The sequence below is a fragment of the Protopterus annectens genome, chromosome 3.part0, assembly GCF_019279795.1.
Source record: "Protopterus annectens isolate FY-2018-M chromosome 3.part0, PAN1.0, whole genome shotgun sequence".
Taxonomy (NCBI): Eukaryota; Metazoa; Chordata; order Ceratodontiformes; family Protopteridae; genus Protopterus; species Protopterus annectens.
The window spans coordinates 656,493,903-656,518,272 of NC_056731.1; the positions used below are offsets into that span (position 1 = coordinate 656,493,903).

At 38.9% G+C, this 24,370-nt stretch overlaps 1 protein-coding gene across 16 annotated transcripts in view; it reads right to left on the bottom strand.

The window, feature by feature from the left end:
- The window catches only part of LOC122796513 (poly(rC)-binding protein 3-like), an 819,027-nt gene that overhangs the window by 401,606 nt on the left and 393,051 nt on the right, over positions 1 to 24,370 (bottom strand). For 2 of the 16 annotated variants that reach the window (XM_044065060.1, XM_044065064.1), the window contains one exon: positions 4,769 to 4,892. The exons of the other annotated variants lie outside the window; for them this stretch is intronic. The gene's annotated coding sequence lies outside the window, so the exon portion shown is untranslated. The remainder of the gene's footprint in view (positions 1 to 4,768; positions 4,893 to 24,370) is intronic. 16 annotated transcript variants of the gene reach the window in all.

Sequence of the window (24,370 nt, forward strand, 5' to 3'; positions counted from 1 at the left end):
CTCATCACATAACGACACAGAAGGGGACTGGGCGGTGCAGTAATACATCAGTAATGCCCTCCCATCTGAGACAATTGTTGGTGGGCAAGTAGAGGAGTTTTGGAGCAGATCTAGCAGTCAGACCTTTTCAAATCTCTATGCCCTCTTCAGTACACTGCTATCACAGAATAGGGTGGCAGAGCCATGAGGAGTGGTTTCCCATACTCTAAGGCAGCCATGCCTGCATCACCTACCTGCATGTCCAACCCACTGATCTTTACAGATTGCTCCCCTCCACCAGGACTTGAGATAGACCTGCTCAGCTCACTCCAGCCCCTGTTAGATGGGTAACCCTATCCTCTCTGTCACTGCCATCAGATGTCTGTACTGATAATTGAACTTTTGTCACTTTTTCTATGCCACCACAGCTGGCCAAAACTGTTATATATTCATTTCTTTTGTCTTAAGTGACTTCATATTGTTGAGATAATTCAGCATTTATTGGCACAATAGCATAATTTCAAGAAACATAATATCCATTACATTAATTCAAAATATTAAAAGAGATTAATCTGTTTGAAATCATGACATGTCATATGACTGAATTTATAAAGACATTGATTGTCTTTCCTTTTTCATTTTAAAGTAAACGTATTTTAAGTTAAATCAAGGGCAGTCACAAATAAGTATTCCTTTTCTCGCAGCACATTGTGACTCACCATCTTTCTCCCTTGTTTTTGTTTCAGTAACCAGATAAGACTTTAACAACTGCCCTGTATTTATCATGTATGAAATATTTATGAAAAAAGTGACAAGCAGTTTTGCTATTTAAATTTCAAATTATTAAGACATCTTTTTTGGTGTCACTACTGTTTTTCAACCATACTTGCCTATATGTCTTTTTAAAGATGAATAAAACCATTCCATCTCTTCATTATTAATAATGTTATCTGAAACAGCTTCTTTAAGAGTGTTGAACATCATTTCTTGGAAGTGTGATTTTTTTAAGTCTTGATGAAGTACATAACTTGTGAAATTTGTCTAGTATCTTTTTTTGCACAAGATTCACTTTTACCCAAACACCATTTGAAGTGTTTATCAATACATTCATGGAACCACCACATAAGATGCCTCCTGGGAGGGACCTTGAGGAAACATTTGTCAGTGTTATCAGTGTCAGCCCTGGACTTAGAATAAAAGTCCTCATACTCCCCTAGATCTGACTTCTTGAATCTCATAATAAAATTAATAAAAAAGACAATCATTTCTCCTATGACAAAAAATGTATCTTAGCAGCTCCCTATACATCTTATGCATAGCTGGATTACCAACAAAAACGGTAAATTATTCATATACCTTGGAATCACAAGTGATGGGAATCTTAATTCAAAAGCACTTTTCTAATTTATCAGATCAGTTATTGGTGGCATACGTATGCTGAAAGCATTCATCATGGATGAAGCATGCATTAAAATCAGCTTCATACCAATGATACACAGCTGATGCAGTTTTCATGTCTGAAATCCCCTTCTACTTACAGGACAATCATATTTTTTTCTTATAGAAACAGCACCTTTTCCACAAATCACCATGCCAAAACCTGTACTGAATCAGGCTTGCCACACATGGATGGCTCAAAATGGAAAGCAAAATTAAGTGCTTTCAACTACTGCTGCCACATAAAATACTTTATTTCAACAGTTATGAAAAACAAGCATTAGCCGCCATAGTTAGTCAATACCGATCAGCAACAGTGGCAGTACTCCTGATTTTTATCGCTGCTACTTTTATATGTGTTCCTAAAATCTGGATCTCTTTGCCTGAAGATCTTAATCTAATTAGTGCACTGCATTTCGTGGTACACTGTACCACTGAAACTGTTGATGCACTTCACTTGTGCAGTGGCTTAGCCTAACGTACTTCCATTTACTTCTAACACGACCTAACAGTCTAATACCCCTTTTACTTCTCTCATTTCTCTCACCAAACTAATCTTCAGAAACAGGTACTTGTTTCCCCTGCCTCTTTAATCCCTTCACAACCTTTTCCGAAAACTTTGATCATCCAGTGCCTACTTAATGTCTACCCAGAAATCACTACTATTACTTCTGTTTTCCTACATCTCTCCTGTACTTCACAAGCTACATTTCCTGCATTGCTTCTTTCTATAGCCAGCTGTATTACTTATTTTTGAATGAGCACAACTAGATAACTGCAGATGGAATTTATTATTTTGAATCCCCATATATTCACAGTAATATTATTATTTGCTTGCATGTATAACATGTCATGAATTTTGGAAATGAATCTGTTTACCTATCATTACTTTCTTAAAATCTGGCAAGTTGCTTATCAAGTGAGTACATATGCACACAACCTATCTAAAAGCAGTGTAAGACTTTGTTACTCTCTACAAAATGCAACAACATAAAGGATTATGATTGGGTGGCCAATCATAACCAGCTTATTATGTGTTTGAGGCATGAATGCCTTAGAAATTCACCTCAACAGCAAAGCTTAAGAGGTGATTCTTGTCATCCAAGTCAAGAAAATATAATTTAGAGTTATAGTAAGACCCAATCATAATTCTTGGTAGTATACGGAGCTTTATCTGCTCCATATACTACCAGTTGTAGAAAAAAAATAAAGTGCTTAGTGTTATGCTGACTGTCAAAACAATAAAGCACTTAACAAGTGCTGTCAGAAGGACAATGCAACTTTCTCTCTTAAATTACAGAAAGTCAGGGACAAATTAAGTTTCTGCCTCTGTCATTTTCTGGCTAGTACTGGCAGATCTTAGTGCTTAGTGTGAGACTTGATCTTAACAGCGCTTAGGGGGGGTGCTTAATATTGGATGTGTAATCACTGTGTTCCATGCATTGCAAAACTTTTTTTGCATAAAAATATAAAAAAATATGCATATGTACACGTTTACATTCATGTATTAAAACTGACTGAATGTTTTTTTACTTAATTTCTTTCATTCTCTGTCAATTTCATGAACAGCAAAATGTATCTGTAAATACAATTCTACTGTTTATATTTGTTTTGTTAAAGTGCATTGTTATTCTTCTCATGCATCTGTGTTTAGCACTTAATTTTATTTTTGGTTGTACTCACAATGTTAATGATGCAAGTGGTTTGAAAGCAAAATTAATACTATGACATCTTTTAAAGCTTTCATTTCACTGTCAATTAACATTTTCCTTGTGATTGCACCAAAAAAATAATCTCACCTAAGATATTGACAATAACCTACATACACCAGCAAAGCATTGTGGGTAATCAAAATCACCATACTTCTTTAGAGGAACATCTACTTACTTACATAATTGTTTCACTAATAAATCATCACATATGCTAATTTTCAATACAGGGTTTCCACCTGTGAGACACAGATGACAGCATGTCTTACTACGATATAAGACTTCCGTTTTATGCATTTAGCATGGGTAAACAGTAGCTTACACACTAATGTAGGTAGTGAAACATTGTGGAGTCAGTTTTTTATGATGTCATGAAAGTATCCATCCTTATCAACAAAATCAGTTGCAAAAATAACACATTTGTCTGTCAACCACTGTAAAATTTAATATTATACAATAGTATGGTTATTAACATCACTAAGGGTTTATTATTTGCTACGTAAAGTATGACAATACATTTTATAAAAACACAGTCCTATGTATATGGACAGCTGCAGGTGAAGAGGATTCTGGCAAGCCAGGATATTAGTATAGCTGGCTTTGCATCCCAAAAGCCATGAGTATAAGTAATACTCACATTGCCTTTAGGTGTGCGTGTGTGTATATGGCCATGTTTATACCTACAGAAATGCACACATGGGCCACACACAAACACAAACTCACCTTCCACCACCACCACCACTACTATCTTTGCACTAATCTCTCCAACACTTATCTGCTATGTGGGTTGTCTCTTTGAAAGTAATGGTTGAACTTAGCCTTTTGGTCATGTTAATTTATGCAGCTGAGTGATTTTCTGAATAACTCAGTTGTGTAAATCCTTTTTTGCAGGCATTTCCAGAGGACACCACATGGCTAATTATCGTATGCAACTCCCCTGAAATACCTCAGCTGTACTGAGGTAGGCTGTGGAGGCAGCCAACCACAGTAATTCTACAGACAGTATAGAATTACTGCAGTATGGTTGTTTAAGAATAGACAAGGGCTACCACCAGCATAGGAATGTCCATATTAGAGCTTACCACTTGTGGTAGCCTTTCTGAATCACAGGTGTTTTTTTTCCCCCTGTAAACAGGAAGAAAAGGCAGAGCATGTTTTCTTATTATATGAAACAATAAAGAAGGGATGTTGTATGTGAAGAGAATGTACTAGAAATTTTTAAAAATGTAGAGGATATCAATATGAATATGATTTTATATTGACACTATGGACAAAAATATGCTTAAAATGCCAAAAACATAGATTTTAAAATGTATTGGGTAATTTGGAGATGCTGAAGGCTACAATGAATTAAATTTTATTTAACTGAAAATAGTCCATTGCAGGTATATTAAAAAAAAATTGGCTGCAGCAAAATTAATGGTGGACTAATAAAAGGAGAGTTCATCTGTTAAAGTTATAGAAAGATAACTATCAATGTACTTTATTATTTAATTACTTTAAAAGTGAAAAGTAATTGAGATGAAGAACAATTTTCTCAGTATGTATGCAAATAAGGGGAAATATAAATATTGTAAAAATTGTAATTATTGTAAGTAATATATAATGCAAATGATATAAATATGTAAAGGGAGAACCCCTACTCTTTTTGATAACTGTTTTAGGATCTTTTGCATCGATGTGAGCTACAGTCAAGTCAGGCAGATGAGACCTTGGTTTAATACCTCGTCTGAAGATCAGCACACTCAAGATTGCTGTATTGCAATGCTAGAAATAGAAAAAAATAAATTAATCCATTCGTCTGCAGTAGGAATAGAACCCACACAATTCCAATCTTGCAACATCTGTGGTAAATGTGCATCTTACGCTACTAATATTGACACTGGCATTAATGGAAGAACTAAAACTTAACTATAAAAGAAATCAAATTCATTTTTTAGACAGTTAATAAAAAATGCAGTCCTTATAATTTTTCTATCTATTCACATTTGATAAAATGGGAAAAATACCTCTTCTTAAAACAAACAAACTAAAAAAAAAAAAACAAAAAAACAAAAGCTACATAAGCAGAACAATACACAAAACTGCAACAGCAGTCAGTACTGTTTTCTAGGGGGAGTATCCTCCCACTTATCCCACATTGAGGGGCTGTATCTCCCATATCTCTGCTGTTAATATAGCTAACACTTAAGTAATTATATCTCAATGGCTAGAGGAAGAATCTCCCTTTACAGTGACTCTATGGTAAGAAAGCAAATCTGCTAACAGATTTAAAAGCACAACTCTTGCAAGCAGTGTTTGCCACTTGTCCTATAGCCATAGTCAGTACTACTTTCAAACCCGAGCTCCCTGTAAAAGCATATACAAACATTAATTGTAAGTTTTCAAAATCACCATTTTGTTGCTGATTTACAATTTAATTTCTGAAGTCTCCAAACTTGTATTGTCACATCTCACTTTCAGAAGAGCGCAAACCTTAATATACACAAAACAAGCTTCAAAAGCTCTGAAGAACTAATAAATGCTGCATGACATGGTCATTGAATGCAGTTAACTGTCTTTGTGACTTAAAGACTCTAAGCATAGTTTATTTATGTAAATGATAGCCCAAAGAAAAATAAATATCTAAAGCTGGAGTTTGATACACCATTAAAACATAATTGCTGATAGTAGAAACAATGGACTTAAATTAGTTGTACTTGGTTATCTGTAAAAGTAGTAAAACAAGATAAAAGCTGAAGTGTTTTATTAAACATTCAGTTAAGAACTAAGCCCTATAAATGAAGTTTACCTAGTTTAACAGTGCTTTTTAAGTTTTCTGTTTAAAATTATACCACTATTTCCCAGTTTATTTTACAAAAAATATTTAACATGTTGTTAATGAATACTATTGCTGGATTTTGGCAATGCTCACATCCAAATGCTTTAAACACAACCTCACATTATTTAAATACTTATGAGTATGATCTATGAAAGGAAAAACAAGTATCTCACTGCTATTACATGATAACATTGGATTCAACATATTAAATTATAACAAAGTAAAGTTTTTGATAAATTCTTCTATAAAGTTTTTTTGTATGTTTTTTCTTCTGTGTTCATTGATCATCAGGTCCCCTCCAATCAGTCTCAATCCATTCTTTCTCCCATATTAGATATTCTCAGCATGGGGAATAAAGCCATTCGGAGTGGCCATCATCATGCAGGTAGTATTAATGGTGGTTTGTCTTCTTCCTTGTATGAAGCTGGTACTTATAGCCCCAAAACTGCACCTGGGTATCTGAAATGAGGAATCACATTGCTTCAAAGGTTGCATGCTTCCACATGTGCTATTGAGGGCTTTTGTCACTGACTTATTAGAATCAAGCCTGCATCCTCATAGTTATAATTTTATTTACTTATTTATTTTATTTTACATTTGTTGACTGGGATAGTCCGACTGGATGCATGTCCATTTTCAGTGGAGGCCTGGGGAGAAAAGCTCCAAGGGTTAAGCAGATACAACATTACATAATACCAGCATTACATATTACAAACAGACTATTTACAGAGATTACATAAGTAAGCAAGTTAAACAAGTTCCACAGGTTAGAGTTAATCCTGAGCGCAAGTCAGGATTAAATTAAATTATGCAGTAAACTGGTTAACAGATTTTTACACATTCTAGAGAGAGTTAGCCAGGCTTGATACATTGACATAGCCAGTTAAGTGACAAATGTTGTTTGAGTCTAGTTTTAAATTGACCTAAGGTGGAAAGTAAGGTAATATCAGCTGGAAGAGAGTTCCAGGATGTACTTACAGAGTTTGCAAAGAGAGAGTCACCGGCTGTGTTATTAATTTTGCTAGTCTGAATTAGTAGTTTGTTAGAGGATCAAAGCGGTCCAGGATTGTTATAGGGGTGATAATATTTTTAAGTGCAGGAGTATTGTCCGGATTATAGAGGATTTTATAGGCCATAATCAGTTGGTTATACTGGATTAGGCTGGGTAGTTCAAGCCACCCAAGCTGATTTAGATTGATGCAATGATATGTCCAAAAAGGCAGCCCAGTGGCAAACCTGGCAATGTGGTTGTAGCAAATTGAGAGTTTGTTAAGGACAGTCTTGTTTAAATTCAAGAGTAGAGAGGATGCATACAGAAGGGTTGAAAGAAGGTGAGAGCGAGCTATGGCAATTTTAGCTGGAGGGGTTAGGAAGGCTTTTATTCTGTAAAGTGACCCTAGTTTTTTATTGATGGTTTTGATAGTTTGGTTAACATGTAGGTCGAATTTTAGATTATTGTCTATGATGACACCTAATAGTTTTGTAGAGAGGTCAGGGGAGATTATTGTGCCATCATTTGAATTTATGGTAAAGGTGAAAGTGGTAGACCTACGTGTTGGTGAAAATAACAGCATTTTAGTTTTTTTGGGATTTAGGATCAGACGACATTCAGAAAGCCAGTTTTCTATTGTATTGAAGGTGGTCTGGGTAGCTGACCATAACTGTACTGGAGATGTGGCTGAGCAAATCAGAGTAGAGTCATCAGCATATCGGATACAACTGACTTTTGGGATGAGAGTATAAAGGTCGTTAATGAAGATGGAGAACAACAAGGGCCCTAGTATAGAGCCTTGTGGTACTCCAAGGGTGTTAGGTAGAAGGTTAGAGAGTTTGTTCTGCCAGAGGACAGCCTGCTGTCAACCATTCAGATAGGATTGAAACCATTGAAGGGCTCTAGTATCTAGACAGAATGTTTGCAGGGTGTGGATTAAAAGTTAGTGATCAACCATATCGAATGCCTTGGAAAGATCCAAGAAGAGGGCTGAGGATATATAATTATTGTTGCGATTATGGTTTATGGTGTTGGTAAAGGCTAGGAGGGTTGAAGTAGTGCTGTGATGAGGACGGAAGCCATGCTGAGTGTCTGCCATAAGGTGATTCTGGATTAGGTGGTGCATGAGTTGTCTATGAATACATTTTTCCATAATCTTTGCAAGTGGAGAGAGTATAGCTATTGGCCTATAATTGGAGAATTCAGTAGAGCTGCCTCCTTTGTGAAGTGGGATTACATAGAATATTTTCCAGATGGTGGGAATTTTAGCTTCTACTATGGTTTGATTGATTAGTATTGAGACGGGGTAAGCAATAGCATCAGCTGATTTTTGTAGGTACTCGGCAGGGAGTCGATCAGCAGAAAGTGTAGTGGGTTTTAATTTTTTGATTAAGGTACGGATAAGTGAAGTGGTGACTGGTTGGAAGCTGAATGCGAGTAGGTTTCTAGGGGTGCTACTTTCAGGACCAGGGGAGCTAGGAGGTAGTTGGCTAGCTAGTGCATGAATTGCCTCAGTAAAGAATCAGTTAAAACTGTCAGAAACATTATCAGGGGTTTTATCAATAGTAGAAGCAGGGATTGGGGTTGAAGTTTGTCCAGGATGAAGTAGATTATTTAAACCTGCCCAAAATTTCTGAAGGTTATTTTGATTTACTGTCTGTAAATTACAGTAGTATTGTTTTTTGTCTTGTAAAATTGATTTTTTGGTTTCGTTCCTGGATTGCCTGTATTTAATGTGATCTTGAGGGTCTTTAGAAGAACGCCATAAAGCCCATGCTTTGTTTCCAAGGGTAATTTTGAGTTTAGACTCTTTAGAAAGCCATGGCACAGTTTTTGCCTTGGTTCTCTTTGAACGAACAGGTGCATGCAAATCAAGGATCTCAAAGAATTTGTTGTTAAAGTATGCTACTGCTTCCTCTAAGGGGAGGTGTTTTAGAATAGACCAATTACATGAGTTTAGTTCTTGTTGGAATTTGGCAGGGTCAAAGTTTTTATTGTTTCTAACCTTTTTGAGTAAGGATTGTTGGGAATTAATGGTTTTGTGCTTAATTACATATGTGAGAAGGTGATCGCTTAGGCCATCAAGGAGGGTACCAGAGGTGTACAGTTGGGGTTGATACAGTTGGGGGTGACTTTCTCTGAGTACCCAGTCAAGTATGCTTTCTTTTTGGTTGGGTTTACCTATCCTGATAGGGGTGGATATAATTTGTGTAAATGCATGCAGGTTAATATGGGTGGTTGGGGATTCTGAGGAACAGGTGCCCCAGTCTATGTTAAAGTCTGCAAGTAGTAGGGTTTCTTGGGGGTAGTGACATGATAGCCAGTGCAGGATATCTTCAAGTGTAGATATATTGTTACCTGGGGGAATGTACATACAGATGATATTAATGCATTTATTTTTATTAAGTTGCAATTTGGTGGCAAGAATCTCTAAGTTATTAATCTGAGGTGGTTGTATTACATCTATGGTGACATTCAACTCAGATTTATAGAGTACAGCTACCCCACCCCCTTCCTCGATGCATGATCCAGCCTGTGTATGTTGTACCCAGGTGGTAACACTTCATTGTCTTTAGTGTTAGGTTTTAACCAGGTTTCAGATAAACAGAGACTCTCAGGGGAATGGACATCCAGAAGTGCATGCAATTCATGTACCTTGTTATTAATGCCTCTAATATTGAGATGACAGGCTAGGAGAGAGTTAGCTGGCCTATTAATTGTAGGTTTGTAGCTTAGATTGCAAGTAGAGGGGGTATGTGTATCTGAAGTGGGTAGGCCAGGGTTGGGGTGAATATCACCACCAAGTATTAGGTTGAGTCTATACTTGGTGATGAACTTCAGGAATTTGTTTATTAGTTTGTGGTAGTGTTTGGATCTAGAGCTAATGTGCCTGGGGTTGAGATGTTGATAGACTGAACAAGATGTTGGATAGTATCTGGTACTGTAAGTATGGTTGAAGGTGGAAGGATTTACAGCTGGGGTGATAGTATGGCCTTTTGGGACCTGAAATCCCATGAGAAACTGGTTTTCATACAAGGTAAGGAGGTATTGTGCGAACAAGAGGGGTAGTAAAGAGGAGTATATCATTATCTGTTATTCAGCTAGTGAGTTAAGGAACTGTTTTACCTGGTGATGCAACACCAGAAGATAGAGTGGTGATGTAAAGGTACTGGAAGGGGAATGGGAGAATGCCACATGAAAGCTAATAGGTGCTATTAAAATGTAGGTAGAAGAATGGGGTTGGGTGGAATTATCCCAGATGAAAGCAGATAAGATCTAGAAAGTGGGGGAGTGGCTATAGTACTATAAATTTAGAGGTACTGGGGCGGGAGGTAATTGGGGGCAGGGAGGGGAGTGAAGAGAGCCCGAGCGTAGCAAGGGCGAACGTAGCGGGGCTATTGCAGTTTACAAGGTTTCCTAAGGTGTCCTAAAGCTATAAGATAAGTATTATAGCTCTTAATGTAAGAGTCAGTTTACATAAGTTACAGGGGAAGTAGGCAAACACTCAAGTAGAAAAAAAGAGCCCTATGGCTGACCAATATGGTGACCTGCTTAATTACTCAGCACTGTAAGTGAAAGCTTAACAAATGCTTTTTGTGTGCAACCTACTCTGCTTAAATGCTGAGAGAAACTGATTGCAGTCCTGTAGACACCATTTTGTAGGGAACTGTAGAGTTCAATCTGCTTAAATTCTGAGAGAAACTGATTGCATTCCTGTAGACACTGTTTTGTAGGGAACTGTAGAGTTCAATCTGCTTAAATGCTGAGAGAAACTGATTGCAGTCCTGTAGACACTGTTTTGTAGGGAACTGTAGAGTTCAATCTGCTTAAATGCTGAGAGACACTGATTGCAGTTCTGTAGATACCGTTTTGTAGGGAACTGTAGAGTTCAATCTGAGTCACACCAGGTCAGCCAAGGGGGGAAGAAAGAGGGGAAATCCTAAGCACCTAGATTTGAAAATATTATATTATTATAAGCTGTTTAATTGTCTGCAGACATCTTCTTGTGGGTGGTAGATTGTCAGACTGGTCCATGCCTTCCTCCTAGGATACATTGCTGCTATTAGTTGCTCACTTCTACCCTCATTTGCCTAGCCCCTCCCATGCCATATCTTCTACAGAAACTTGACTTGTCTAGGTCATTTTTAGGGCTTTATCCCTCTACACCACAAATACGTGCCCTAATGAAAGTTGTTGCAGATAAATTATTAGTCAATAAAATATTGAAACTGCATGAGGGCTATATGATGAAAAAAACAAACAATGTGTTCTTTCTGCATATGCTAACAAAAGTATCAATGAAAATAAAAGAGAGCATGGTTGCCATCACTGATGGCCTAGACCTAGGTGGTTTAATGATGATGAACATTATATCAAGTTTTCTTTCACAGCAACAGTTAAATAGTTACTCATGTTTATACTAGTATATGTTTTTGTAAATAATTGTAGATAGTTGATGCTGACTGTCAAGTTAGCATATATTAATTGTGTTGTAACTTGCTATATAATATTCTATTTATGTTAAATAAATAAATATGCTTTTTATGTTAAGCACAAGTGAAAATGAGAGTTACTATTTTCTTAGCTTGCTGTGCTGAATAAATAATACCTTAACAAGGGTATCTGACCAGTGATTAAATACAGATGCAATTATTTTGTTGTCTATTCCGTTAGTGATTATTCTCATAAATAACCTGGCTTTACTGTTAGGACTATGCAGCTGATATCAGTAGTAATATTTTAGAATTCTAGATCCTTGCCCTAAAACCATACAATGGCATTTTGATACTTTACTGCACAAAGGAACAACTGATGAACATCTAATCCTTTTAAGTTGTTTACTTACAGGAACAAAAACATTACTTGGCAGAACCACAGACACCCCTTGATGTATGTAACATGTATTTTCAGTCAAGCTTGAATAATAACACTGAAAAAAAATGTGTTTGACCCAATTGCAATCATTCTTTCAACAATAATGCAAACATTTTGAATTCTGAAGCCCAATAATTCAAAATGAGCTTCTACAAAGGAACTATAATTTAATTACATTTCTGGTGGCCTGTTTGACTTCATTTCATTGCTATGATGGGCTATGAATCTGACAACGTACAGAAAGCAACATCTGTCTTCAAGATTAGCTCATTGTACCTTTTGACATCTTTGTTCTGAAAAATTACTTTATGCATATTGCCATATGGACTAATTAGACAGAACCCTAATCAAATAAATCTGAAAGAAAAGAGGCCATGTCTAAATGTATCATATGTTGCAAAGCTGTTCAGAAAGAGCTTTATGACATTTGCTCGATTAAACATGATACCAACCCATCTGCTTTATGTAAAAAATTAACAGAATCACTAAATTTATTGTGTGTACTCTATCAGTTTTCCTACCTTTCTGTTATAATACCAATGCAGGTGGTAAAATGTCACTGTATGTTTCAGTACTCAAAGAAAAACAGCATGTCAGCATAAAATACTCAGCACAATGAGGTGGAATAGACTAAAGAAGATATAAAGTAAGAAATGCTAGAGTGTGTGTGTGTGTGTGTGTGTGTGTGTGTGTGCGTGTGTGTGTGTGTGTGTGTGTGTGTGCACTTTATTACAGATTATAGCTAGTGTTATGAGATAAAATTAGATGGAAATTATGGTGAGCAAAAATAAACATATTCTTTTGAACTGCAAACTATGCTTCACATCACTGAAGACAAGGGATATTACAGTGTTAGAATGTGCCTAACACAAGAAACACTCTTCAGTCAATGTCAGACATAAGACTCAGAAGAAGTAGCCTGAAGTAATCGCTAAATGTTAACCTTAGCAAATACAGAACCATACCAATGTTAGCAGACTGGCATACATCATGGTTATGAATGTATATCAAGTGAAACTGAACACGTTCCTGAAAAAGGTCATTCTGGATGAGAATTTAACATTTTCTTGCTGGGACTGCAAAGGGCCATTACAGTCTGCTTTAACCATGAAAAGTAAAAACTGTTACATCCATAAGGTGACCTGAAGAAATGAGGAAACACTACGTTAAAAGCTTTATCACTAGAAATTGCCAAGGGCAATAGGCTGCATCTGTCATTTCATAAGAGGGTGCTTTTATTAGTTCGATCCTGAAACTGTCAGGATTGTGACCCTAGACCACAGCCTTATGAATGATGTATGATTATTGCACAGTTTATTCTTAAAGGGTGATTTTTATCAATACTGTATACAAATTTCTTTGAGATCAGAAAAAAATCATTTTAACTACAGACTGATAGCCATCTGAGATTACTCTTTTCATCTCCCACTGGATAACATCTCCCTGACTGCCCATAGTGCTGAGACACTATGCTGTTGGTGCTTCTGTCCTGCAGTAGTTATTCAATCCACAAACAAAATGTATAACAATAAGGGCTTCTCTCCTGAAACAAAGGGGTTTGACTCCTATAAGCCTGGTGGTCATAACACTGACAGACAGTTCCCTGCCAGAGACACAGGTGTGAGCTCTACATATAACACTCTTGTGTACATGAGTCACCTTAGGTGGGTGGTATGTAGCTGATGTAATAGCCAACACGTATGACAACATATCTTCTTTAATATACCACCAGAATCTCAGTGTATGATTGCAGATATAACTATTCAATGTTATGCTAAGCAACCTGCTACCCAAAGATGTAAAATATGTGAATGTTGTCTCCCTACCCTCCTGCACTCAGGTTCATACTCCAATTGCAGGCATGCTTCCAAACCTTGGATACTAGTGTCAAGATCACAAATTGTGCTTCTGCACTATTGTCTGTAAAAATGTCCAAAAAAAAAAGGTATTGCTCCCTGTACCTCAAAAAGTAACAGCTACCGTATTCATGTTATTGTTTGAATTCGTGGCTTATGCTGTACATCACAGGTCAGAACACAGCAGCAGACTTTCAGATCTGAGGGATCATTTTCAGGATCTTCAGATTAGGACACCACTTTGTGAAAAACTGACTGCCATTCAACGGTAGCAACATAAAGAGTATATTAAGGGTCACTTTACATTAGTTACCTGTTAGGGTAGAAAAAAGATGACTGTCTGTCCATTCTACCACATCTCTGTGTCAGTATGCTTTAGCTGCCCCTCTTATGACCCTTTCATCTGACCACCACCTTACCAACCTTTTTATTGACTCTCTGGTCTTAAAAGTCCACCCCCATGTAACTGTACCATTTCTTCACTACTCTTTCAAAAAGTAGTTTCCAATTTCTAAGATGGACGTTATGCCTTAATCTAGTAGACCTCCCTCCTCTATTTTTCCTCTGGAGGCATATACTATCACACTGTCCCTTAAGTGCCTTCCACACTCACATTATATGTTCATTTTCTTGTTTATTAACATGTGAAAACAGAGTTAGTACCAACATCTCCTCATACCCTTTATCCTCTAGTCCCACTGTTATTCTCTTGGTGAGTTTTTATCCATATAACTGTAAGGGCACCAGTAGAGAACACAGAATGTGAGCTGAGACCTGGCTGAAGATCTGTAGAAGAGTAATATAACATCTCTGTTTCTAGAATCTGTTTTTCTTAGGATAAAACCCATATGTTAAATGTCTCAGCTACAGCTTTTTCAGTTTGTACCTCCCACAAGATATTTTGTGCTAATCTTTGTTAAAAATTGTGGTTGCTTGAGTTCAGATTTATAGGTAATTACTAGGCTAATATCCCTTTGAGGCCTTTTTAAGCAAGTCAGATTTTCTCATTTGTAAATTACAAGATAAAACTGCTCAAGGCATACAGTTGGATTGTAAGTGGGACAGTATTTGCAAGCAACCTCTGTCTAATAGGGGCATAAGTGGTGGTCTGGGGCTAAAACTCTGCTTCCCCATCCATTAGTTCAGGTTGTGTTTGAATAGGGTCATGGATGAACTCTGCTTCACATGGATGGGAAGCCTGTTCCAGGATAGGGATACTCTCTGAAACACATACCATTCCCTTAAACATGTTCTGTCTAACATGCAAACAATGTTTATGTCCTTCAACTGGGTATTTTAAATGCTGTTAGATGCGTAGCAGGTTCATCAGTAGTAGATCAGATTTGTAAGCCAGGCATAGTTCACCTCTTAGTAGTCTGTAGGAGACCAAGTATAAAAATAAGGCTTTGACACAGTCTGCATATTCCTTGTAGTTTACACCTTGTATTTTTCTTTCTGCGAGGGGCCTCTGTGTGTACTCCACTTGTTGCCTGTGCCGATTCAGGTACACACCAAAGGGAACACTGTACTCAATGACTGGCCTAATGAGGCCGAGTACAACAGTATAATGACATCAATGGACCTTGATACCATTTCCTTATTTATAAGTTGCACAATATAGAATGATTTCCTTATAACAGTATACTTATGATGGTCAAAAGCCAAGTCACTGTCCACATATACTCCACATATAAGTCCCTAGCCACTGGATCTACTCTTAGGAGTGTATTATCTATGTGGTAATTCAAACTATTATACATTTTTTGGCATTCATTTTCAGACCATGACTCTTGCATAGATTTTTAGTTTTGTGAACAGCCCTCTTGGAGGATAATAATGTTCATGAGGGAATCAATAATTGTGTCAAATTTGCAGTCATCTGAAAACTTAGTCAACAGGAAGTATGTGATGTTAGTCTTGACTTCCAAGAAGTAGATGCCAAAAAGGAGCAGCCCTAGCACTGAGCTCAGAGGGACTCCGCTAGTGACTGACCTTTTTGTGGAGGTAGATTCCCCTACCTTAACTTCCTGTGTCCTATCTGTTAGCCAGTTAGCTATCCGAAGAGGTGACAAAGGGTTTCACTCCTAGTCTCATGAGCTTGTCTACAATACCCAGATGGAGAATAGTTCTGAATGCCTTGGCTAGGTCAGGAAAGACAGTGTGTACCATTTTCCCTCATCCATAGCTTTGGTGACTTTCTCAAAAAGTCCATCAGGTTTAAGTAGCCATGATCTGGCTTTGACAAAATCAAACTGTGTTAGATCCATTGTCTGAAGGTTTCCCATGTCTTTACTAATAAAATCCATGATAATTATTTCAATGGTTTTACATATAACACTAGTCAGTCTTATGGGCCTGTTGTTACCCGGGTCAGAGTACATGACCTGCCCTTGTATAGAGGGATAACTGCTACAGTCCTCCATTCGCTAGACATGAAGACAGGAGGCCAATGTTGAATAATGTTTTAGAGGGCTTAATTGGTCATGTTTTGGAAAGGCTGTTGGCCCAAATGACATACCCGTGGAAGCATGGAGGTGTTTAGGTGAAATGGTAGTGGAGTTTTTAACCAGATTGTTTAATGAAATCGTTTTTACTTGTAATAAATTCAGTATTTTTATTTATATATTTTAGTCTCTTTCTCGTTGTATCACCTAGCCAGTGGGTTATTGGTAAACTCGTAATTATAGCATTCTTGTTTTTGGTGGATTCGAGTTCGTTTGCATTGTGTATTAGTTGTTTAATGAAATCTTAGAAAGTGAGAGGATGCCTGAGGAATGGAGAAAAAGTATTTTGGTACCGATTTTTAAGAATAAGGGTGATGTGCAGAGCTGTAGTAACTACAGAGGGATTAAACTGATCAGTCACAGCATGAAGTTATGGGAAAGAGTAGTGGAAGCTAGGTTAAGAAGGGACGTGATGATCAGTGAACAGCAGTATGGTTTCATGCTGGGAAAGAGCACTACAGATGTGATGTTTGCTCTGAGAATGTTGATGGAGAAGTACAGAGAATGTCAGAAGGAGTTGCATTGTGTTTTGGTAGACTTAGAGAAAGCATATGACAGGGTGCCTAGAGAGGAGTTGTGGTATTATATGAGGAAGTCAGGAGTGTCAGAGAAGTATGTAAGAGTGGTACAGGATATGTACGATGGTAGTGTGATAGTGGTGAGGTCTGCGGTGGGAGTGACGGATGCATTTAAGGTGGAGGTGGGGTTACATCAAGGATCAGCTCTGAGCTCTTTCTTATTTGCAATGGTGATGGACAGGTTGACAGACGAGATCAGACAGGAGTCCCCATGGACTATGATGTTTGCAGATGACATTGTGATCTGTAGTGAGAGTAGGGAACAGGTTGAGGAGACCCTGGAGAGATGGAGATATGCTCTAGAGAGAAGAGGAATGAAGGTCAGCAGGACTAAGACAGAATAAATGTGTGTGAATGAGAGGGAGGATAGAAGAATGGTGAGGATGCAAGGAGTAGAGGTGGCAAAGGTGGATGAGTTTAAATACTTGGGGTCAATAGTTCAGAGTAACGGTGAGTGTGGAAGAGAGGTGAAGAAGAGAGTACAGGCAGGATGGAGTGGGTGGAGAAGAGTGTCAGGAGTGATTTGTGACAGACGACTACCTGTAAGAGTGAAAGGGAAGGTCTACAAGAGGGTAGTGAGACCAGCTATGTTATATGGGTTGGAGACAGTGGCATTGACAAAAAGGCAGGAGTTTGAGCTGAATTTGGCAGAGTTAAAGATGTTAAGATTTGCACTGGGTGTGACGAGGGTGGACAGGATTAGGAATAAGTATATTAGAGGGTCAGCCCAGGTTGGAAGGTTTGGAGACAAAGCCAGAGAGGCAAGATTACATTGGTTTGGATATGTGCTGAGGAGGGATGCTGAGTATATTGGGAAAAAGATGCTAAGGAAAGAGGAAGGCCTAAGATAAGGTTTATGGATGTGGCGAGAGAGGACATGCAGGTGGTTGGTGTGACAGAGCAAGATGCAGAGGACAGGAAGAAAGGGAAACAGGTGATCCACTGTGGTGACCCCTAACGGGAACAGCTGAAAGAAGATGATGAATTGGTCATGTTTTATGATATTTAAGACATATTCTGATATATAACCAGGATCCACAGATGCAATATTCTTTGACTTGGAGTGCTCATTGAGGACTTGTTTGTTAGTAATAGCCTTGGGAGTTATGTCCAAGGATATCTCTTGTGGGATGTTGGGGGGTACTGGGGTAAAATTAGAGCTATAGTTATCAGCCAGTAGGTTTGGTATATCATCAGTCCTCATACAGGTGGTTCCATTTACTATTAGTTCAGTACACTATTGTGTATTACCAGTGAGGTTGCAGACATAGTTGAAGAAGGCCTTGTTATTGTCCTTTGCCTGCAAAGGCTATCTTTTCCTCCAATTTGGTTTTGGTTGACTTGATAAGACTACTGATCTGCTTATTTAATTTGATAATGAATTTCTTGCCTTGCTGGGTATTACATTTCTAGTACTGGCCATGTTTTTCTTCATTTTATTACGCAAATTATTGATAGTGGGATTCTACCAAGGTGGTTTGGTCTTTGCGTTAGTACTGGGTTTATTCCAAGCTGGGTAAAGTTGCCTCAGTAGGGTCTATATTAGAAGACTGAAGATCTGTTCGAGCGAATCGGAATTGAGTGACACGTAGAGCACAAACTACGGTAACGGTGAACGTCCAAAACCACGAAAAATGAAATGTTGAACTGACATGTTTGGCCCGTCTGCGGTATAGGTAAGTGTGCGATAGTTATGGACCTTAGGGTTAGGGTGCGGGTAAAGGTAAGTGCATAGATAGGTAATGTATGTAAGGTTTAGTGTAGGGTTAGAAGTAAGGTTTTGTTAATTGTATGTGTATGGATTATTTGTTTTGTTTGGGTATATGTTTGTAGGGTAAGTGTGCGATAGTTAAGGACCTTAGGGTTAGGGTGCGGGTTAAGGTAAGTGTATAGATAGTAATGTATGCAAGGTTTAGTGTAGGGTTAGAAGTAGGGTTTGGTTAGTGTATGTATGTGTTTTATTCATTATGTTTGGGTACGTAGTATGTAGCATGCGGGTGTGTTGGCCGACTATGATGATTCGAGATTTTCAATTTCGCAATTTAGGGGGTTCGGTGTATTTGCGGTTTGTGCTATGTGTGTCGGTGTTGTAGTATTCGCTGTAACGGGTTTTTGGTTTCGTAATATAGACCCGTCTCAGTGCAGTGACTGACATAAAGGTATAGGGTTTCTGTGAACAATTCTGCACAGGCAGCAGAATTCAAATAGTTTAGAATTTTGTCATGGTATCACTCAGTAGTAGACATTTTTATTTATTTACTTAACATTTGTTTACCTGGAAAGTCTGACTAGGACCCAGGGAAAAACACTCCAGATGCATGTCTTTGGAATGTGGGAGGAGACTGCACGAAACATACGCAAATGCAGAGAGGACATGCAGATTCCACACAGAAGGCACCGCAGCTTAGAATTGAACCAGAGAACCTCTTGCTGTGAGGCAACAGTGCTAACTGCTGCACCATTGCTCCACTTTGGAATATTTCCTAAATGTTTGAGGGTTAGATGGCATCATAGGTTTTAGTTCAATTTCAAAGTAGATGGTTTTATGGTCTGACCTGACAAGTGGTGGCATTACACACAAGTGGGAATAAAATTTCCCATGTCTGTGAAGATCCAGTCAAGAATTTTGGTGCCCTAAGTAGGCGTATGGACCAGCTTTGTGTTAACAAAGTCCAGGAATCTCTGGGAATGCATACTGGATGTTTTGCTATGTTTCCCAATCCATAGTGTGGTATTTGAAATTGCCTAGGAGTAAAGTGATGGGTTCAATGTTGTGCAACTGCAGTTCATTTAGGTATGTGGTACAGGTATTCTGGGTCATAGAGGGGGAACCTATAGCTTGCAAAGATATGGTATGGGACTTTGCTTTATGGTAAGTTGGATATGGAGAAGCTCGAGTGCATCATACTATGTGACCATTCTTAATATCTGACTGGCATTGATGAATACTGAGACCTCTAACTTCTGTGCCTTCCTGTGCAGTAACTGTCTAAATGTGTGGAATGGCATCACAGCCTTGCACTACTGGGGTGCTCTTCATGTCTTCAAACTACATGCATGTAACTACGCAGACATCTACATTCTCCAGGGTGAGGAAAGCTTGCAGGGACTGAAATTTTTGTTTTGACTCCTGGCATTGAGCAGTAAGATCGTTATATTTTCTTGGGTTGGTTTTATCAGGTTGTTATGCCTAAAAATGACACTATGAGGGTGGACAAAGTTTTAACCAATATTCAAAAGTCTAAGGAGGACAGGTGCAAACCATCCTTGGTGGAACAGCTTGGTCTATCAACCATATCTTTCCAAGCTGACAAACATGTACCCTCTTAGAATGAAACCACAACTAAGCCAGTTGTTAAAGTCAATTCTCTTCTGTTCATAGTGTGGCAGCATCCATGGCAAAGGCAGATTGCTGCACATTGCTAGGCTCACACCAGCCTGAGATACAGAGTCCAAGAACTCTATCATGTCCCTCTTTATATAGTGCATGGAGTTTCATTTCAGGGTATTTACACTCACATGTACAATAAGTCATACTAGTGCTTGTGGTTCAATGACCCGAGTGTGTGTGTGATCTGCCAGATCCTGGCCCTGGATAGGCATCAGACCCATGACCTATTCCTTGCTCAGCTTCGTGAGTGAAACATCTGAGTGTCTCAGCATGGAATAGCCTATGATTAGAACATTTGTTTGTATGGTGGTTTACCTTTTGGGTTTGTTAATTGAGGCACCATGAGTTGATTTTGTATGTGTCGTGGTGGAAATTATGTTGGTAGAATGTTTTTGAGGTTGCTGTGTATCCCTGTGGTTATAGCTGCATTTAGGAGACCGATGGGGTTTGGTTAGATTACTTTAACTTTTAAGTGCCTTAGCATACATGAGTTTATGTGCTTGGTCATTAATGTGAGTAGCAGGAAGAATATAGTGTTATGTGTTTCTGACAACCTGGTTGGCAATTGTAGTACCAGTATGTGAGAGCCTTTCATCATGTGACAAAGTATAAATTTACTGTCACACACTGTGTCTGTGTGTCTGACTGTTCATGAATTAGGTGGTTGAGAGTAAACATGAGACAATTGCTACATTGCCTCAGGATGCCCATTTCCACCAAACTGACTGCAAAGGTAGGGGGAATGGGCTTATCCATGGTGCCAGAAATTTATTTGGCAGATTGGAAGAAGAACTGTACCGGGAGGGGGTCTAGAATAGGTTTTATTTAATTCCTATTTAAGTGAGCTACAGTGTTTTGTACCACAGTACAGGATAACATTGGGGTTTATTTCAGGTTTGCTTAGGTACTATTTGGCTGAGAAAGAATTGTGGGTAGTTCCTATGAAATTTGGGAATGGGGGAGATGAAGAGGTGTTTAAGGTCTTGCAGCTCTTTCCCTTTCTGCTGAAGGACCTTGAATAGCTCAGCCGCTTTGGAACTAAAAAGGGCAAAGTTATTCAGGGGGTGCATCCATTAATTTTGCCCCAATATCATCAGGTAAGGGCTGAAGTCTTAACCAAGAGTATCATCTCAAGACTGACTCAGAGCCAGCTGATCTTGCAGAGGCTTCTGTAGCATCATAGCTGCAATGAATAGAGTGTCTGGTGACTTGGGATGAGAGCTTAATGAGAATAGAAATTTGTGCCTTGGAAGCAGAATCTGGGAGGTCTGCCAAGAGTTTGGTGACCTGGAACAGAAGTATACTTGGACGTGTGTGCTTGTTAATTTACTGCCCTGAAGGCCAGGGTAGAGAAAGTGTAAACTTTCTTACCAAGACGCTCCATGGCCTTACTGTCCTTGTCAGTGGGGAGGACTGAGGTAGATGGCAATAATTTGGATGGCTTATCAGCAGAGACTGAGACAGTGGCAGGGTCAGCTACTGGGCATTTAATAAAAAATGTAGCCCCTTCAGGGATCTTGTAGAACCTGTCAGGTCTCCTGGGAGCAGGTGGTTGGGAATCAGAGTTAAGAGAAGCAGCAGTGAAGGCATCCATGAATGCTGGTAATACTGGGGCAATTGCAGAAGGAGCAGGGGTCTCCATCTGCAGGAGCTCATAATATCTTTTTTGTACCTCAGACATCTCAGAGGAATCCCATTTAAAAAATTCCCCTCATTTTGGAAATTGACGCCCCAAAGTTGAAATCCTCAGCTGGGGAATCAGCCTCAACAGATTCATCATCTGGGGAAGCATAACCAAGTGGAGAGGGTATCTGGGAGGAATAAGAGAGGGAGTCTTCAGAAGAGGAGTCTAAGGAATCCTCAGCTTCAGGTAAGATGACATCCTCAACCTGAGGCCTTGGACTAATAGGAGGAGGCCCGGCCTGTGGAGATCCAGGCATGGCATGCCTTAGAGCCTTAAAAGCATTAAAGAGGCTGTGTGAAAAGGCCTGCCAATCTGGTTGGGTTTCAGGAGATGGAGAGAGATGTTTGGATTTGGCTTTCTTTTTCAGTGAAGGCCTGGGAGATGTATGGCCTGAGGAAAACCTAGTTTCTGGATAAGGCCTAGATTCAGTAGTTAGAGTAGCACAGAGAAGGCCTGTCTGAGCAGCCATTGCAACTAGTGGTCTGCCCTAGACATCGAAAGATAAAGTCTGCAAACCCTCCCCGGATGTGCCTTCTGCATGAGGTTCTGTGGCATCCCAAGGGGTACCCGCTATACCTACATCAGAAGACTCCAAACATTCCTCCAGGTGAACATCGGCCACAGGAGGGACATTGGATGGAGGAGGGGCAGCAATAGCAACTTTGGACCTGGCAACCTTGGCCTTCTTTTTAGGTGGTTCCATGGGCTGAACCGACTGTCCTTCCATCCCAAAGGCTAAGCATTTTAGACGCTGGTTTTCTAAATACATTTTAGCATGTGTAGGTGACTACATAGGGTTTTTGGAATGAAGGCCTGACCAATCACGCAAAAAAGATGGTCATGCAAGGGCCCTAGACAGACAAGGCAAAGATCATTGGCATCCTTATGGGGGATCTGACAACTGCACTTGCACGTTTCCTTCCTGGATTACATATAATCCTAACAAGCATGCAGTGACAAAAAGAAACAAAATGTCTTCAATGGGGTTCTTATCTTTAGAGAAGATCCAAAGCGAAGACAGCAGGAACGCTGACGTTCATCTGGCGGCAAAAGAAGTTCTGAGGAAAGGTGCATGCAGGCATCACTTTTATGGCCCATGTTCCCTGGGCCAGCGTCAGATGTCCTACGTACCTAGCAGTGACTAGAAGCTTTTGTATACTGGCCGGATGTTTGGGTATCAAGATAGGAAAACCCAACAGTTGGAATAGTACAACATGAGAATAGAATGGCATTTACAACTTTAGTGTGATTTCACAAAGCAAAATTCCTCTACCACAAACCAGGTGCACATTGAACAACTACATATTTAGGAAATATTGGAGGTGGCTTCCTACAGAACAAGTTGAATTCTAAGTGCCTTCATCTATACAGGGTACTACTAGCAACTGTTGTGCAATGCTAAACATCATGTAAACTTGACATTTGTATCAAAAAGGAAGCATGATAACCCACTGGCTTATTACAACAATGCATTCTAAGGTTTCCTTAGTGATTCACAAGCTCAGAAGAGCACAGGATACTCTCTACTGCCACCAGAGCACAAACCTAATGTTTCTATCATTAAAATCATCAAACAGGGAGCCGGAAGTGCAGCAACAAGGCAATAACAAAAGTAAAAATGGCAGCAAATACTTGGATTAAATGCTAATGTGCAGAAACCAGCAGTTACTACAGTGAAATTACAATAGCACTTTAAGATATGAAAAAATGCAGAAACAAATTAAATACAGCAGTACCATAACAGCAGTACTTAGTAAAAACAAAAACAAGTGCAATTGAGCAGTATGGAGTACTTACCAAGCTGTGGATGAAGCTAGATCGAAGCAGATCAATCACAACACACAATCTAATGTTTCCTTAGTGATTCCCAAGCTCAGAAGAGACCAGACGACTCCCTACTGCCAGTAGAGCACAGACATAACATTTCTAACTGTAAAATCACCAAGCAGAGAGCCCAAAGGTCTGGAACACAACAGCAATGGCCAAAAAACAAAAAAACAAACAGCAAGCACATGAACTAAATGCTATGATTTTCATTTTTAACCACATCAGTAGACTCATATATGGGGTCTGACTAGAGAGATAATAAAATCAGCAAGAAAAGAAGAGTAGTATTGTTTGAAATTAATTCATCCTCAAGTCCTGGTGAGTACCTTTATTTGGTGGACCCTATTTTTACAAAATCTCTCCAAGATGACACTGACATATACATGTATTTTATAAAGCATGTATCATGGACAGAGATAGGTTAAAAATAAAAAGAGACACCTGTGTGTACAAGTCCCAGGATAAAAAAGTGCCCAATCTCGGTATGTGCATTGATGCCAGGACTGGAAAAAATTGACAGAGTAGAATCTTCAAGACAAGAGAACATTTCTACATTGGGGTTAGGCCAGACTGAGAATGAGGATGGTCCCCCTCTCCTAGAAGGAAGTAGTAGGCCACAAAAAACACAAAAAGTATCAGGCCAAAAAAGACATAAAAATGATAGGGTTGGCTATTGAGGATAAGGAAGAAATTACATATTGTTACTACTATGCTAGAA